The 14,406-nt window shown below is 37.2% G+C and overlaps 1 non-coding gene across 1 annotated transcript; it reads right to left on the reverse strand.

Annotated features, from left to right (window-relative positions):
• Positions 1-13,688: 13,688 nt before the first annotated feature.
• TRNAS-AGA (transfer RNA serine (anticodon AGA)) lies at positions 13,689-13,764 on the reverse strand. Its single transcript has one exon. It is a non-coding gene; the product is annotated as a tRNA-Ser (tRNA).
• Positions 13,765-14,406: the final 642 nt, after the last annotated feature.

Consider the following 14,406-nt stretch of genomic DNA (forward strand, 5'->3'; position numbering starts at 1 on the left):
TAGTTTGGTTATTTTTTAATTCAGTCATTATGGTAATTGTAAACTTGAATTGTAATATAGACACATAACATATCTCGGAAAATCACTCGTTAATATTAAAAATTTTTTAAATATCTTTAAATCTTGTTTTGGTAGTTAAAAAATATATTAATTTACTAGTAGGAAAAAAATGGAGGCCTTACTTGACATCAGAGAAGCCCTGCTGGTGAGTTGTTCCTGTGAAGGAGAAGACCCAGGACTTTGATGTTTAAAATAAGAAGCTCTATTTAGATTTATAGCAAACTGGCTGAACTATTTCATTATACTTATAATTGTTCTTAGATGTAACCTTAAAGTATTTTAATAAAGATATTTTGTAACTAAATTTTACCAACTGTCTAAATGTTTTATTAAGGCTAAAATTAGGTAATTTTTCCTGGACTGTAACCACAACCTACTTTTTTGATTGTCCCTAATTCTGTTACAAAAGTGAATATGTTATGACTATCACACACCATTTTTTGCCACTCTATCAAAGCATTATATATTTGTCTATATCTGTAATTTCATTATTTCTAATTTTATTCCTTTATTTGAATTCCTTAAAGAGGTTGTTTCTTGAATTTCATTTAAAATTTTTTCTTTTTATCTTTTACAATATAGATATAATTAATTTTTATTTCTTAAATTGTAACTTAGTTTTCTAACTGACAGCAGTAATGAATACATAGGGTTTTTTTCCTACTCTTAAGTTGGAGTTTGGAAATGAAGGCAGAATACTGGAGACCCAGTATTGTCTGCTAGAACTAAATCACTTGTTTGGAAGGAGTGAAGAGCCCTGTCACTAATAAATATTCTTTATAGTCATGACATTTTAAAGGTATAAGCAGTTATTTAAAACTAGAGAGTCAACTTAGAGCAACATATTTTCAACCTCATCTATTGTTATTTATTGAATGTCCACTGAGCCAGTGACCTGTGATCAGTATATTTCACAGGCTATCATGGGAAGATTTACCAGTCAACTTTAAATCCCTCAGTTTGGATGATTAAAACTTCCAAAATGGCTTTAAATTTCTAGCTCCATTTTTATATCAGGGACAAATTTTATTTGCAATAATGATGAAATAGACAATGTTGATGGGTCTTTTTTTTTAAGGAAATAATAATAGCAGATGATTTCAGATATGTAAGAAGAGACTTTACTTGGCATTTTGGATTTTTTAATAAAAAATGAGTGCAATAAAATGGCAATATATACAAAAATATTTCAATCTACTTTTAAATTCTTAAGCCTGCATACCACACAAATACAATGTCATGGAATTTTTAGAACTGAGCAGTTATGTTACCTTAAGATTTTAAAACCTCTTTTGCTCTGGGATGCACAGTGTTGAAGTTCACTGAGTAAGGAACTTGCAGAAATGGGATGAGAAAGCAAAATACATCGTCTTTAATCAATGTAAAAATCTAGGTGAGAATATAAATGACTAAGTGAAATAAAGTAGATGTTTTTGTCTAGGGAAATTAAGAATGAAAGTAATTATAGTTATTTGAAAACTATAAGTTTAGTTTTGGAGAGAGAGAGAGAGAGAGAGAGAGAAAGGGAACACATATCGCTGATCTTTCAAAATCCATATAGAATTAGGCAATTCATGAGGAGTTCATAACTCACTGGAAACTTTCAATATCCTTTCTCCAGGATTTGGTTCCTGATGCTTTTTCTTATACATGCAACATGTTTTTAAGCAAAGAGCAAAAGAAGCTCTTTTATCTGACTTTCTGAAATTATGTACCTGTTCTTTATTCTTCCTCTTTACTTAAATTTATGAAAAGAATGAACCTCAGACTTTGAAATGCCTTCTAGAATAGAAACAAAGATCAAGAAAGGCTACATTTGTCAACGGTGGATGGATAGGAGAATGTAGAGATATATAACAGCACACAATGTCTGGACAGTTTTGAAACCATCTCCTTCTGAATGACACAGTAACCTTTTTTTTTTTTTTTTGGCTATTCATCAGCTGAAAGTTTACAGATGAGCTTCTGTGGAAGAATAACTGAAGAAAGTCTTTGGAGAGGATGTGAGAGTTGAGAGAAGTGGTTTTATGGATGTGAATATCTATCAAGAGCCAAGAGCAAAGAAGAGAAGTGAAACCAATAGAAAAGGAAGAAATTGTCTTTAAATAATATGTTTTCAATCCTTGTAGTTTTTGTAAAATCAATGTTATAGGTGTTCTGGAAAAATGGAATCAAACTAATAGATTCATGACTTATGACAAGAACAAGAAGAATAAAGAGTTAAACGGGAATGACTAGGGGAAAATGTGAATGGGTCCATTTGGCAAATATCCTTCTTTAGTGAGACTTAGGAGAACACTGAGACATTTATTTATACAGACTGTGCATGTGAAAACAAAGGACAATAGCACTCCATTATAAAAATACATTATAGATCAAAACCAAAGCTGTGCGTAGGTTTACATAAACTGTGTTTGCTAGAAACAAGCGTTCACGTGTCACTTCTGAATTTTGATTAAATTCATGTCAACAGATTATGCGTAGGTAGTCTCTTGAAATTAAAGACCCTTTTGCAGTCTACAAGATTTACTACTTCTGAGGACCACATACCTTTTTGCAGTCTACAAGATTTACTACTTCTGAGGGCGACATAACAGTAGACAGGTTAGTAATGCTATTGATGGCAGTTGATGTGTGCTGGGAAAATAAACATCAATCTACAAAGCAAAATGACAGCACAAGGTATCAGAAGACTGCAACAATAGTCTTAACAGTAAGAAAATGCAATTTCCCCTGCTGTGTTTTATGCCTAGTTTTATATGACTACTACATTATACAAATTAATATTTAATGCATTTCAACATCAAGCTTGTCAAACAATAGTGCAGGATATAAACCATTGCAAAATCACACATTTTCTGTGTTTGACAAAGGCTAATATTACATTTTTTTCCTGTTTTTCATTGCCGCTGTTCAAGGTCTGGAATTGTCTCGCCAACCAGGAGTCCCCTTCTGCAGCCAATATTGTTACATAAATCAAATGATCCAGTGAAAGTGAAAAAAAATTCAGATTTTGCGCTCAACAGTTCTGAGAAGTAATATCCTGAATTATTTGAGAGTATTCTGCATATGGAAGGATTGAGATAACATATTGAAATGGACACATTGACCTCTTATTCTTTCTCTTATTCAATTTACGTTGGGAAATATGACTTCAGAAGATGGAGTGTGTAATAACCCAGAAACACTTTCCAGGACTTCTCATCACTCCTTTGATATGTATGTGGTTTGATCAGGGGACAGAAAGGTGAGCAGATCAAGGGAAAAAAATTAGTAAATTCCTTTCACCTAAAGGGGAAAGACACCCACTGTGGATTCATGGACAACTATGTCATGATTTACAACAGCTTGTGACCATATCCTGTTATCCTTTAGAGGTGGATTGTAGCTCCATCACATTTTAGGCTGATGGGGGAATCTGAAACATGGAGTTATCCTTGGTCCTATCCTTTCTTTCTTTCCTTTTTTTTTTCAGAGACAGAGACAGTGAGAGAGTCAGCGAGAGGGACAGACAGACAGAAACAGAGAGATGAGAAGCATCAATCATCAGTTTTTCATTGTGGCATTTTAGTTGTTCATTGGTTGCTTTCTCATATGTGCCTTGAATGGGGGGGGGGGCTACAGCAGACCAAGTAACCCCTTGCTCAAGCCAGCCACCTTAGGTCCAAGCTAGTGAGCTTTGCTCAAACCAGATGAGCCCGCGCTCAAGCTGGTGACCTTGGAGTCTCGAAACTGGGTCCTCTGTATCCCAGTCCGCCGCTCTATCCACTGTGCCACTGCCTGGTCAGGCGGCTTCTATCCTTTCTCTCTACTCCACATCCTGTCATTGGCAAATACCGAGTTTTTAACTTTATATCCTGAATCTGTCACTTAACATCTCCCCTAATGACACTTTTCTTTCTTCTGGCCTTTTACTTTAGTCTCCTGACTCAGTAATTCCCAATATGGGTAATACTTTCCCTTGGAAGCATTTTTAAAACGTATGGAGTCATATTCATTAATCAGATGAGCTAAAGAAGACATTAGACCTTTAAGAGCCAGGGTCCTGCGATACTAGATCCCATTCAATGTACAAGATAGTCCTCCAGGAAAAATAATTCTCCTTTTTTTTTTTCATTTTTAAATGCTCCACATGCATTGTCATTTCTGAGCCCAGAATTTAATTCCATTTAACTTATCAGCACAATATGTTTTTTTAAAAATGTACATAGAATTTACCAGGTATGCATATTCGTGTAAATTGAAGACTATACTTGGTGTTGTTTGAAATGTTTTAAGACTTTTTAATCATTTCACAAAATGACATCATTATTGACTATGCTGTTTTTTTGCCTTTGAGTTGTCAGTATAAAACCTTTCTTGTCCGGCCTTTTAACGTTTACATTTATTGTAGACACTCATATGGGTATTAAAACCTGACCATTAGTCGTTGTTTTCTAATGTATTCTTGCAGGAAAAGACATATATTAAAATACTTGGTTTTTCAAATAAATTATTTTTTATTTATTACTCTTTGATATTATAAATAAGGATTTTTCAAATTTTGAATTATTCTAAATGTTGAGTTATTTTTGATAATCAGCTGGATGTATAGTTTAGATATATTTAGATATATATGGGTTGAGAATCACTCTCCTAATTTGTCTCTTCCTTTTTGCCTCCCTACCATCGGCTTTTCTACACAGCAACCAGACTCACCCTATTAATACTGGAGTAGCTGCTGGTGCCTCTCTTTTCACGTTCTCAAATGGCATATCATGAGACTTAGGATAAAATATCAAATAAAGAGCTGTGCAATTTTTCCCTGATAACATCTCTGCTTCACCTCCTATCACCCTGCCTGCTGCAGTACCCCAACCCATTCCTCTCTAGGAAGTACTGACCTCCTTGCAGTTTTTTCTCACACATTCAGGAAATATCCACCTGAGATCTTTGATCTCTTCCTTTTTCATAAAATGCCCTTCAGTCAGATTGCTCAATGGCAGGTCTCTTCTCAAATGCCTTCTTTTACTGTAAAACAGTCTTAGCTTGCCTGCCTTCATTATCTTTTCCCTGACCTTTTTTTTATCATATTCATTATTTCTTGATACATTACACATTTACACTTTATTGTCTTTTCTCAAGGATATCAACTGTAAGAAAGCAGAGATGTGGTCTGTTTTGTTTCCTGCTTTACCTGTGATGGCTGGAATGTTGCTGGCATATAATTAGTCATTCAGTTATATTGAATGAGTGATTGTCTATATTTTAAAATTTCATATTTGACTACTGAGAGTGCCATTTAGGTGTAAGATCATGGTCAATTCAGCTTTAAGTCTCAATTTCCACATCTCATTTTAGATACCTGTTTCATAGGATTCTTGTAGAACATCATTTTCAACCTTTTCACCTCATCGCACATGTAAACTAATTAGTAAATTCTGTGACACACCAAAAAATGTTGTTTTTTTGCTATTCTGACAAAAGAAAAATAGGTATAAATTTTGATTCATTCACACCAGATAGTTATTGTTATGTTAATTGTTGTCATTTTTTTTGTTTGACAATTTAGGAAACAAGTGGTAAGTGACTTTCACTAGTCAGATATTGCGTGTTTTTAGTAATTCTTATGGCATACCAGTTTCCGATCACTACTGTAAAAGGTAAGATGATATAAAGCCTTTTTATAGCATGTACGATATATAATCATCTGAAAATCTATCTCTCTATTATCTGTTTTTCTAGTCATCTACCTACCTACCAATGCATCTATATATCTGTCTGTCTATGTATCTATTTATTTATTGCATTTATGTATCCAACTATGCATTGTTTCCATGTATTATCTCTGTCATATCTATTCCTTTTATTATAAAAATTTAGACTAGTTAGATTAGCTCCAATGTGCCTTTGCTCATGCAGTTTTTGAGATTTTATATCTTGTGGTTGTACACTGATTCTGAAAATTATTCACCTTAAGAAGACAAATTTTGCTATGGCTAGTTGACTCATTGGATAGAGTATTGGCCCAGTGTGCGGACATCCAGGGTTTGATCCCTGGTCAGGGCACATAGGAGAGGCAACCATCTACTTCTCTCCCCCTTTTTATTCCCCTTCTTTCTCTCTTCCCTTCCCACAGCCAGTAGTTCGATTGGTTCCTGTGTTTGCTCAGGCACTAAGGATAGCTCAGTTGGACTTAGCATTGACCTCAAGCACTGAGAATAGCTCAGTTGATTCAAGCATTAACCCCAGGTGGGGGTTGCTGTGTGGACCCTGGTCAGGGTGCATGTGTGAGACTGTCTCACTATCTCTCCTCCTATTAAAAAAAAAGAACAAAAGACAAATTTTAATGACCCGTTAAGAGTGATGAAAAAATTGATATACAAAAACTTTCTGGGCATATATAATATTTTATTATTAATCTATCCTAGAAAATGCTTACACCTAGTAGATTAACTTTACTGGATTTCATCTTGTCTCTTTTGTCTGCAATTATTAAAAAAAATTAATTCATGGCCCTCGCCAGTTGGCTTAGCGGTAGAGCGTCGGCCTGGCGTGCGGGGGACCCGGGTTTGATTCCCGGCCAGGGCACATAGGAGAAGCGCCCATTTGCTTCTCCCCCCCCCCCCGTTTCCTCTCTGTCTCTCTCTTCCCCTCCTGCAGCCAAGGCTCCGTTGGAGCAAAGATGGCCCGGGCACTGGGGATGGCTCCTTGGCCTCTGCCCCAGGCGCTAGAGTGGCTCTAGTCGCGGCAGAGTGACGCCCTGGAGGGGCAGAGCATCGCCACCTGGTGGGCAGAGCGTCGCCCCTGGTGGGCGTGCCGGGTGGATCCCGGTCGGGCGCATGCGGGAGTCTGTCTGGCTGTCTCTCCCCGTTTCCAGCTTCAGAAAAATACAAAAAAAAAAAAATAATAAATTAATTCATGAAAATTTATTAAACTTAATTGCCACAGAAGAAATAATTAATTATGATGTTGCTATAGATTTATATGGATACCTCTATAAAAGTAATCACATAACTGGAAAAGTTGAATTTCAGTAAAAACAATAATTAAATCCTATTTGTAAGAAATTAAATTAAAGAATATTGGTCTATTTAGACATAGAAATTAATCACACAAGTGCTTTCTTTGTTTTATTTAATTTTATTCATTTATTGATTGATTGTCTAGAAAGAGAAAGGGAGAGAAACAGAAACACCATTTTTTTTTCTGTATGTGCCTTTACCAAGGATTAAACCAGCAACCTTTGTGCATCGGGAAGATGCTCTAACCAGCTGAGTTATCTGACCAGGGCACTTACATGCTTTCTACAGTACTTTCACTCTTCATCTTTTCATTTCTCTGTAGATCATGCAGGGATTTTTGCCTTATATCGATTATTAAGGCAAACAGTGATTACTGGATCTTCTTTTTGGTTATATGCAAACAATACTAAATAACCAATATTTCACTCTTACTACTAAAGTTTGCAGGGCAATATATGCCCTTTTAAAAATATACAATAAGTGGGCCTGCCAGGTTGACTCAGTGGTAGAATGTCAGCCAGTGTGTGGATGTCTTGGGTTCAATTCCCAGTTGGGGCACACAGCAGAAGTACCCACCTGTTTCCCCATTCTTTCCCCTTTCACTTCTCTGTGTCCCTTCTCCTCCTTTCCTATAGCAATGGCTCAATTAGAGAGAGTTAGCCCTGGGCACTGAGGATGGCTCCATGACCTCCTCCTCAAGCCCTAAAATAAATGGCTCTGATTTCATGGGAGCAAGAAACACAGATGGGCGGAGCATCCCCCCCTAGAGGGCTTGCAGTGTGAATCCTGGTTGGGGTGCATGCAGGAGTCTGTCTCTGCCTTCCATCCTCTCACTTAAAAAAATAATACAATAATTAAAGATTAAACAGCAAATGCAGTAAATATTTCATAGATCAACTGATCCATTAGAAGAAATTTGAAAATCAATTACAGCATTGTTTGAAATAGCAAAACATTAAAAGCAATTCAATTCATAAGGAGATAGGTCTAGGGGAAAAAATGGCATAGCTATATACATGTAGTATTTTGTAAATTAAAACATACACATTCATCTAGGAGGATATATATCAAATTATTATGAGTGGTTTTTGCTTTAGGATTAGAGATATAATTTTACTTTCTACATATTTCAGCTTGATAGAGTTTGAACATCATAATTTTATAATAGTAATAAGAGCAATGCAGATTAAAATCCTCTGATATATGTAAACTTTCTAGAAAAATTCTGGTATTAAATTGATTTTTTAAATATAATTTAGGAGTCAGAAGAGCTTATATATTCAGTTCAGTGCTTCTGGGGAAGAATGTAATTTGTAACCCACATAAATGGAGTACTTGGACAAGTTACTTAACCTTTCTTAGCCTTCTTCTTCACTTGTAAAACTCAGATAATAAGAGAAACTATCTTAAAGATAGTAAAATTGAATGGGAGAATTACTACTCACATTAAATGCCGTGTCAGAGGAATCTATTGGCCTGACTTTTAAATCAGAACAAGAAAGCTTTTCTAGAAGAATAAGGAATATAGAAGAAATTCTATTATTAGTGATTGTAGCCTTTGCCTCCCCTTTAGGACTTCATGTTCATTCCTTCTTTCACATATTCCAATAGAAACTATTATTCTATAACATCTTTTGTTGGAAGCTTTTCCTAAGCCTACTGGGAAAGAATATTTTCTATTCAGGATGTTAAAGAATATGTCTGATTTTCCAGCTCAAGCTCATGCCACCAGGGACAGTGAACTTGGTCGCAAATATGTAACAGAGGGATGTGTGCCTAATGTTGAATCATAGAAAAGACAGAAATTGAGCTGGGTTTCTATGTGTATAAACCACAGCTTTTGAGTTGATATGACTAAGAAAGAATAGTCACATTAAAAGGAAAATTTTTATATTGCTGGCTTATCTCCCCCCATCTGAATAAAACCAGGGCCTTACTGCCTCTCCTCCCTAAATCTTCTTAATATTGGGGGTTTTACTTATGAGCAGCATCTTATGTTCTTCTACTTTCAAATAATCTGTTGATATTCCTGATTAAATAGCAAGTTGAGACAAGCATCTTGATGACTTTTGCTGCTAAGATGCTCAATGAGGCTGGTGGTTCTCTTCCCGGGTCTGCCTCTTGAGCTACCCAAGGTGTAAAACCTTTGAATTGTTATGTGGCTGTATATTCCTTTATTTCTTTCCCCAAATGTGAGACTGAAGTTGTTCAAAGACCCCAAAGCTTTGTGAAATGCTTGCTCCTTGAATGTTATAAACTTCCCAAAGCTGTTCTTTTTATTTCAGTTTCTAGCTAAATAATTCAAATCTACTTCCTTTCTGGTGGATAAAAACCATACTTCTTTTTTCTGTCATTGACTTCCAAGTTCTTCAGACATACTTGGCTTTTCTTTTACGTTCTTCACAAGAACTTTTTCTGCTATTAGGTAAGAACATCATACCATAAATTCAGTTGATAAAACCAGATTCTTCAGGCTAGATTGTAAAATTCATATGAAACCCTAAATATGTGTGGTTATGAGAAGGGAAAGAGAGCTAGTAATTTTTAGGGCCTGCTGTATATTTTATCTAATTTCATGTTTACAAATGACCTGTGAATTAGCATTTATTCCAGATTTTGTCTATTGGCTAAATTCTCAACCCATTCTCAATCGTTGTATATATTTATCTTTAATGTGCTGGGGATAGAAATCTTAGAAATACATTCCCCAGACTCTGACTCTCTTGCTGCCAAGTTTTGGGTGTGGATTAGGTTTTGCCATTGAGATCTACATATTTCAGATTTGGAATGTGATATGATACAGAGGTGATTTTTTTTTCTTCAGTGGTGGCAGTTGACTAGTAGACTTTGCAGACTTGGATTTTGTGGTAGCTACTCTGTGTCACACTGCCTGGTTCCCAGGTTTTGAGCTGCAAGCTGTTGGGAAATTGGCAGCAATATCAGAAGGCTTTCTTCTCACCTTTGGGTAACAGCAGCAGTTTTATGATCTCTTGTAATTGCAGTAGCATGACTTGAAAGCTAATAGCAGCCCTATTCACTGTTTTGGTTATCTCATATAAGTGGAATCATGCAATATTTGCTCTGTGACTGACTTATTTCGCTTAGCATAATGTCTTCTCAATCCACTCATGTTATTGCATATGGCAAGATTTCTTTCTACTTTAAGGTTGAATAATATGCAATTGTATACATATATCACATCTTATTTACCCATTTATGTGTCAATGAATACTGGGTTGTTTCTGTATTTTTGTGATTTTGAATAACAATGCAATGAACATGGCAGTGCAGATCTATCTATCTTTCAGATCCTGATTTCTATTATTTTGGATATATACCCCAAAATAGGATTGCTAGATTGTATGGCAATTCTAATTTTAATATTTTTGAGAAACTATCATATTTTTTTCCCATATTGGTTGCAACATTTTACATTCCCACCAACAATGTACAAGGGTATAATATTTCCACAACCTTGCCAACACTGATCATTTTTTTTTCTTGTAATAGCTATCTCAACAAGAGTGAAGTAATATTCATTGTAGTTTTGATTTGCATTTCCCTGATAATTAGTGATGTTGAGCACCTTTTCATGTGCCTGTTGGCAATTTTTGTTTTATTTTAAGAAATTCTATTCAGTTTGTTTGCCAATATTAATAGGGTTATTTATTTATTTATTTGATGTTGAATTGTGTGAGTTCCTTATATATTTTGGAAATGAATCCCTTATTTAGCCCTTATAATTTGCAAATATTTACTTCCATTCCATAGGTTGTCTTTTCATATTGTTAATGGTTTCCTTGCTTTTTATATTTTGAGTTTAGTATATGGAAATCATTTGTTGATGATTCTATTACATTTGTTCATTAATTTATTTTTACTTTTTAATGAATATAGACAATGTGTATTCACAAGCTAAAATAAGTTACTGAGGTGGTATCTCATTGCAGTTTTGATTTGCATTTCTCTAATAGCTAAAGAAGATGAACATCTTTTCATATATCTGTTGACCTCACACCTGTTCGATTAGCTGTTATTAGCAAGACAGGTAATAGCAAATGTTGGAGAGGCTGTGGAGAAAAAGGAACCCTCATACACTATTGGTGGGAATGTAAAGTAGTACAACCATTATGGAAGAAAGTATGGTGGTTCCTCAAAAAACTGAAAATAGAACTACCTTATGACCCAGCAATCCCTCTACTGGGTATATATCCCAAAAACTCAGAAACATTGATACGTAAAGACACATGCAGCCCCATGTTTATTGCAGCATTGTTCACAGTGGCCAGGACATGGAAACAACCAAAAAGCCCATCAATAGATGACTGGATAAAGAAGATGTGGCACATATACACTATGGAATACTACTCAGCCATAAGAAATGATGACATTGGAACATTTACAGCAAAATGGTGGGATCTTGATAACATGATACGAAGCGAAATAAGTAAATCAGAAAAAAACAGGAACTGCATTATTCCATACGTAGGTGGGACATAAAAGTGAAACTAAGAGACATTGATAAGAGTGTGGTGGTTACGGGGGGGAGGGGGGAATGGGAGAGGGATAGGGGGTGGGGAGGGGCACAAAGAAAACAAGATAGAAGGTGACAGAGGACAATCTGACTTTGGGTGGTGGGTATGCAACATAATTGAACGACAAGATAACCTGGACTTGTTATCTTTGAATATATGTATCCTGATTTATTGATGTCACCCCATTAAAAAAATAAAATTATTAAAAATAAATAAATAAATAAATAAATAATTTACTGAGTTTTTTTCTGTCAGTGGATAGCATTAACTTAATGATTTATATTCAACTGTTTTTTTTTAAACATAATTGTGCTACTTTTCTCTTGAGATAGGTCAGATTTCCCTATCTGTTTTTCATGATGGAGGCTCTTAATTCTGTTATAGTCATCCAAAAGTGTTCATTTGTTAGTAAGCAATTTGGATAGTTGAATCGATCTTTTGTTAATATTTCAGCTCAGGTTTTTTGTCCATATCTACGCTGTTTTTGATTTGTCATTGACTGCATAGTTCAAGGGTCAGGCAGAGATTTTTACCCAGTGTTTGTGACTCTCCATTTCTGTCTTCCTTTATTCCAAGATTCCTGTATACCACTTTCCAGAATTCTGTCCTCTGTTTATTTAGGCTAGAAAGATGAGAATTATCTGGGAATTGTAGCTACTGTGCAGTGTCAACTACAATAATATGTCAACTTAGTTCATGTTTTCTCATTATGTATGCTTCTTTGATAGTTGACTCCCTAACATATTCTGCCTGTTTTTTTTCACAGCCCAGGGTCTTTAAATAATTATTTATCATATTTTGTCAGAAGTTGTAATTTTTCTTTGTGTGTGTGTGTGTGTGTGTGTGTGTGTTTATTTTTCTGAAGTGAGAAGCAGGGAGGTAGAGAGTCAGACTCTTGCATGCGCCCTACCAGGATCCACCCAGCTAGCCCACCAGGGGGCAGTGTTCTGCCAATCTGGGGCATTGCTCCATTGCAACTGGAGCCATTCTAGCACCTGAGGTGGAGGCTATGGAGCCATGGTCTCAGTGCCTGGACCAACTTTTCTCCAGTGGAGCCTTGATTGCGAGTGGGGAAGAGAGAGATATGGAGAAAGGAGAGGGGAAGAGTGGAGAAGCAGATGGGTCCTTCTCCTGTGTGCTCTGGTTGAGAATTGAACCTGGGACTTCCATATGTCAGAGTAGATGCTCAAACACTGAACCAGCTGGCCAGGACCTAGAAGTTTATAGTTTTTATCTGTAAGGAGACAGGTCTGCAAGATTAGTCAGTCATATTTGATGTGAAACTTCTTTTAATCTTTTTTTTAAAAAAACCAGCAAATTGGCCCTGGCCGGTTGGCTCAGCAGTAGAGCATCGGCCTAGCGTGCGGAGGACCCGGGTTCGATTCCTGTCCCGGGCACACAGGAGAAGCGCCCATTTGCTTCTCCACCCCTCTGCCACGCCTTCCTCTCTGTCTCTCTCTTCCCCTCCCGCAGCCAAGGCTCCATTGGAACAAAGATGGCCCAGGCACTGGGGATGGCTCTGTGGCCTCTGCCTCAGGCGCTAGAGTGGCTCTGGTCGCAACATGGCGACACCCAGGATGGGCAGAGCGTCGCCCCCTGGTGGGCGTGCTGGGTGGATCCCGGTCGGGTGCATGCGGGAGTCTGTCTGACTGTCTCTCCCTGTTTCCAGCTTCAGAAAAATGCAAAAAAAAAAAAAACAAAAAAAAAAAACAAACCCCAGCAAATTATTTACTGCTCACATAAACTTCTAAATAGTGATTCTTTATTTTTATTTTATTTTTTGTAATTTTCTGAAGCTGGAAATGAGGAGAGACAGTCAGACAGACTCCCGCATGCACCCGACCGGGATCCACCCAGCACGCCCACCAGGGGGCGACACTCTGCCCACCAGGGGGTGATGCTCTGCCCCTCCGGGGCATTGCTCTGCCGAGACCAGAGCCACTCTAGCACCTGGGGCAGAGGCCAAGGAGCCATCCCCAGCACCTGGGCCATCCTTGCTCCAATGGAGCCTCGCTGCCGGAGGGGAAGAGAGAGACAGAGAGAAAGGAGAGGGGGAGGGGTGGAAAAGCAGCTGGGCGCTTCTCCTGTGTGCCCTGGCCGGGAATCGAACCCGGAACTTCTGCACTCTAGGCTGACGCTCTACCACTGAGCCAACCGGCCAGGGCCTAAATAGTGATTCTTTTTTTTTTTTTTTTTTTTTTAATTTTTTTAAATTTATTCATTTTAGAGAGGAGAGAGAGGGAGAGAGAGGAGAGAGAGAGACAGAGAGAGAAGGTGGGGAGGAGCTGGAAGCATCAACTCCCATATGTGCCTTGACCAGGCAAGCCCTGGGTTTTGAACCGGCGACCTCAGCATTTCCAGGTCGACGCTTTATCCACTGTGCCACCACAGGTCAGGCTAAATAGTGATTCTTAATAAACACCTATCCATGTGATTATTCTGTGTCTCAGCTCCTCTGTCTTGTGATTCTGCTCTTCTCACTCGCAATAGAGAAAGAGCATGGAGCATCACACATAGGAAATGTGTCTGGCCAGGTAAGGAGGTAGTACACATCATTTCCACTCTCAGTACATTGAATAGAGGTCAGTCACGTGGTCATATCTTATTTTAATGGGATTGAAAGAATGTGGTCTAGCTATGGCTTAGAAAGAAGAGAAAATGTGTTCTAATCAACCAGCAGCCTCTGACACACAGAGGTTTAACCATTAATGTTTCTAGTAGAATTACTACAAATTGCATATTCTTTTTTTTTTTTTTTTTTTGTATTTTTCTGAAGCTGGAAACGGGGAAGCAGTCAGACAGACTCC

The sequence above is a fragment of the Saccopteryx bilineata genome, chromosome 6 (assembly GCF_036850765.1).
Source record: "Saccopteryx bilineata isolate mSacBil1 chromosome 6, mSacBil1_pri_phased_curated, whole genome shotgun sequence".
NCBI classification, from domain to species: Eukaryota; Metazoa; Chordata; class Mammalia; order Chiroptera; family Emballonuridae; genus Saccopteryx; species Saccopteryx bilineata.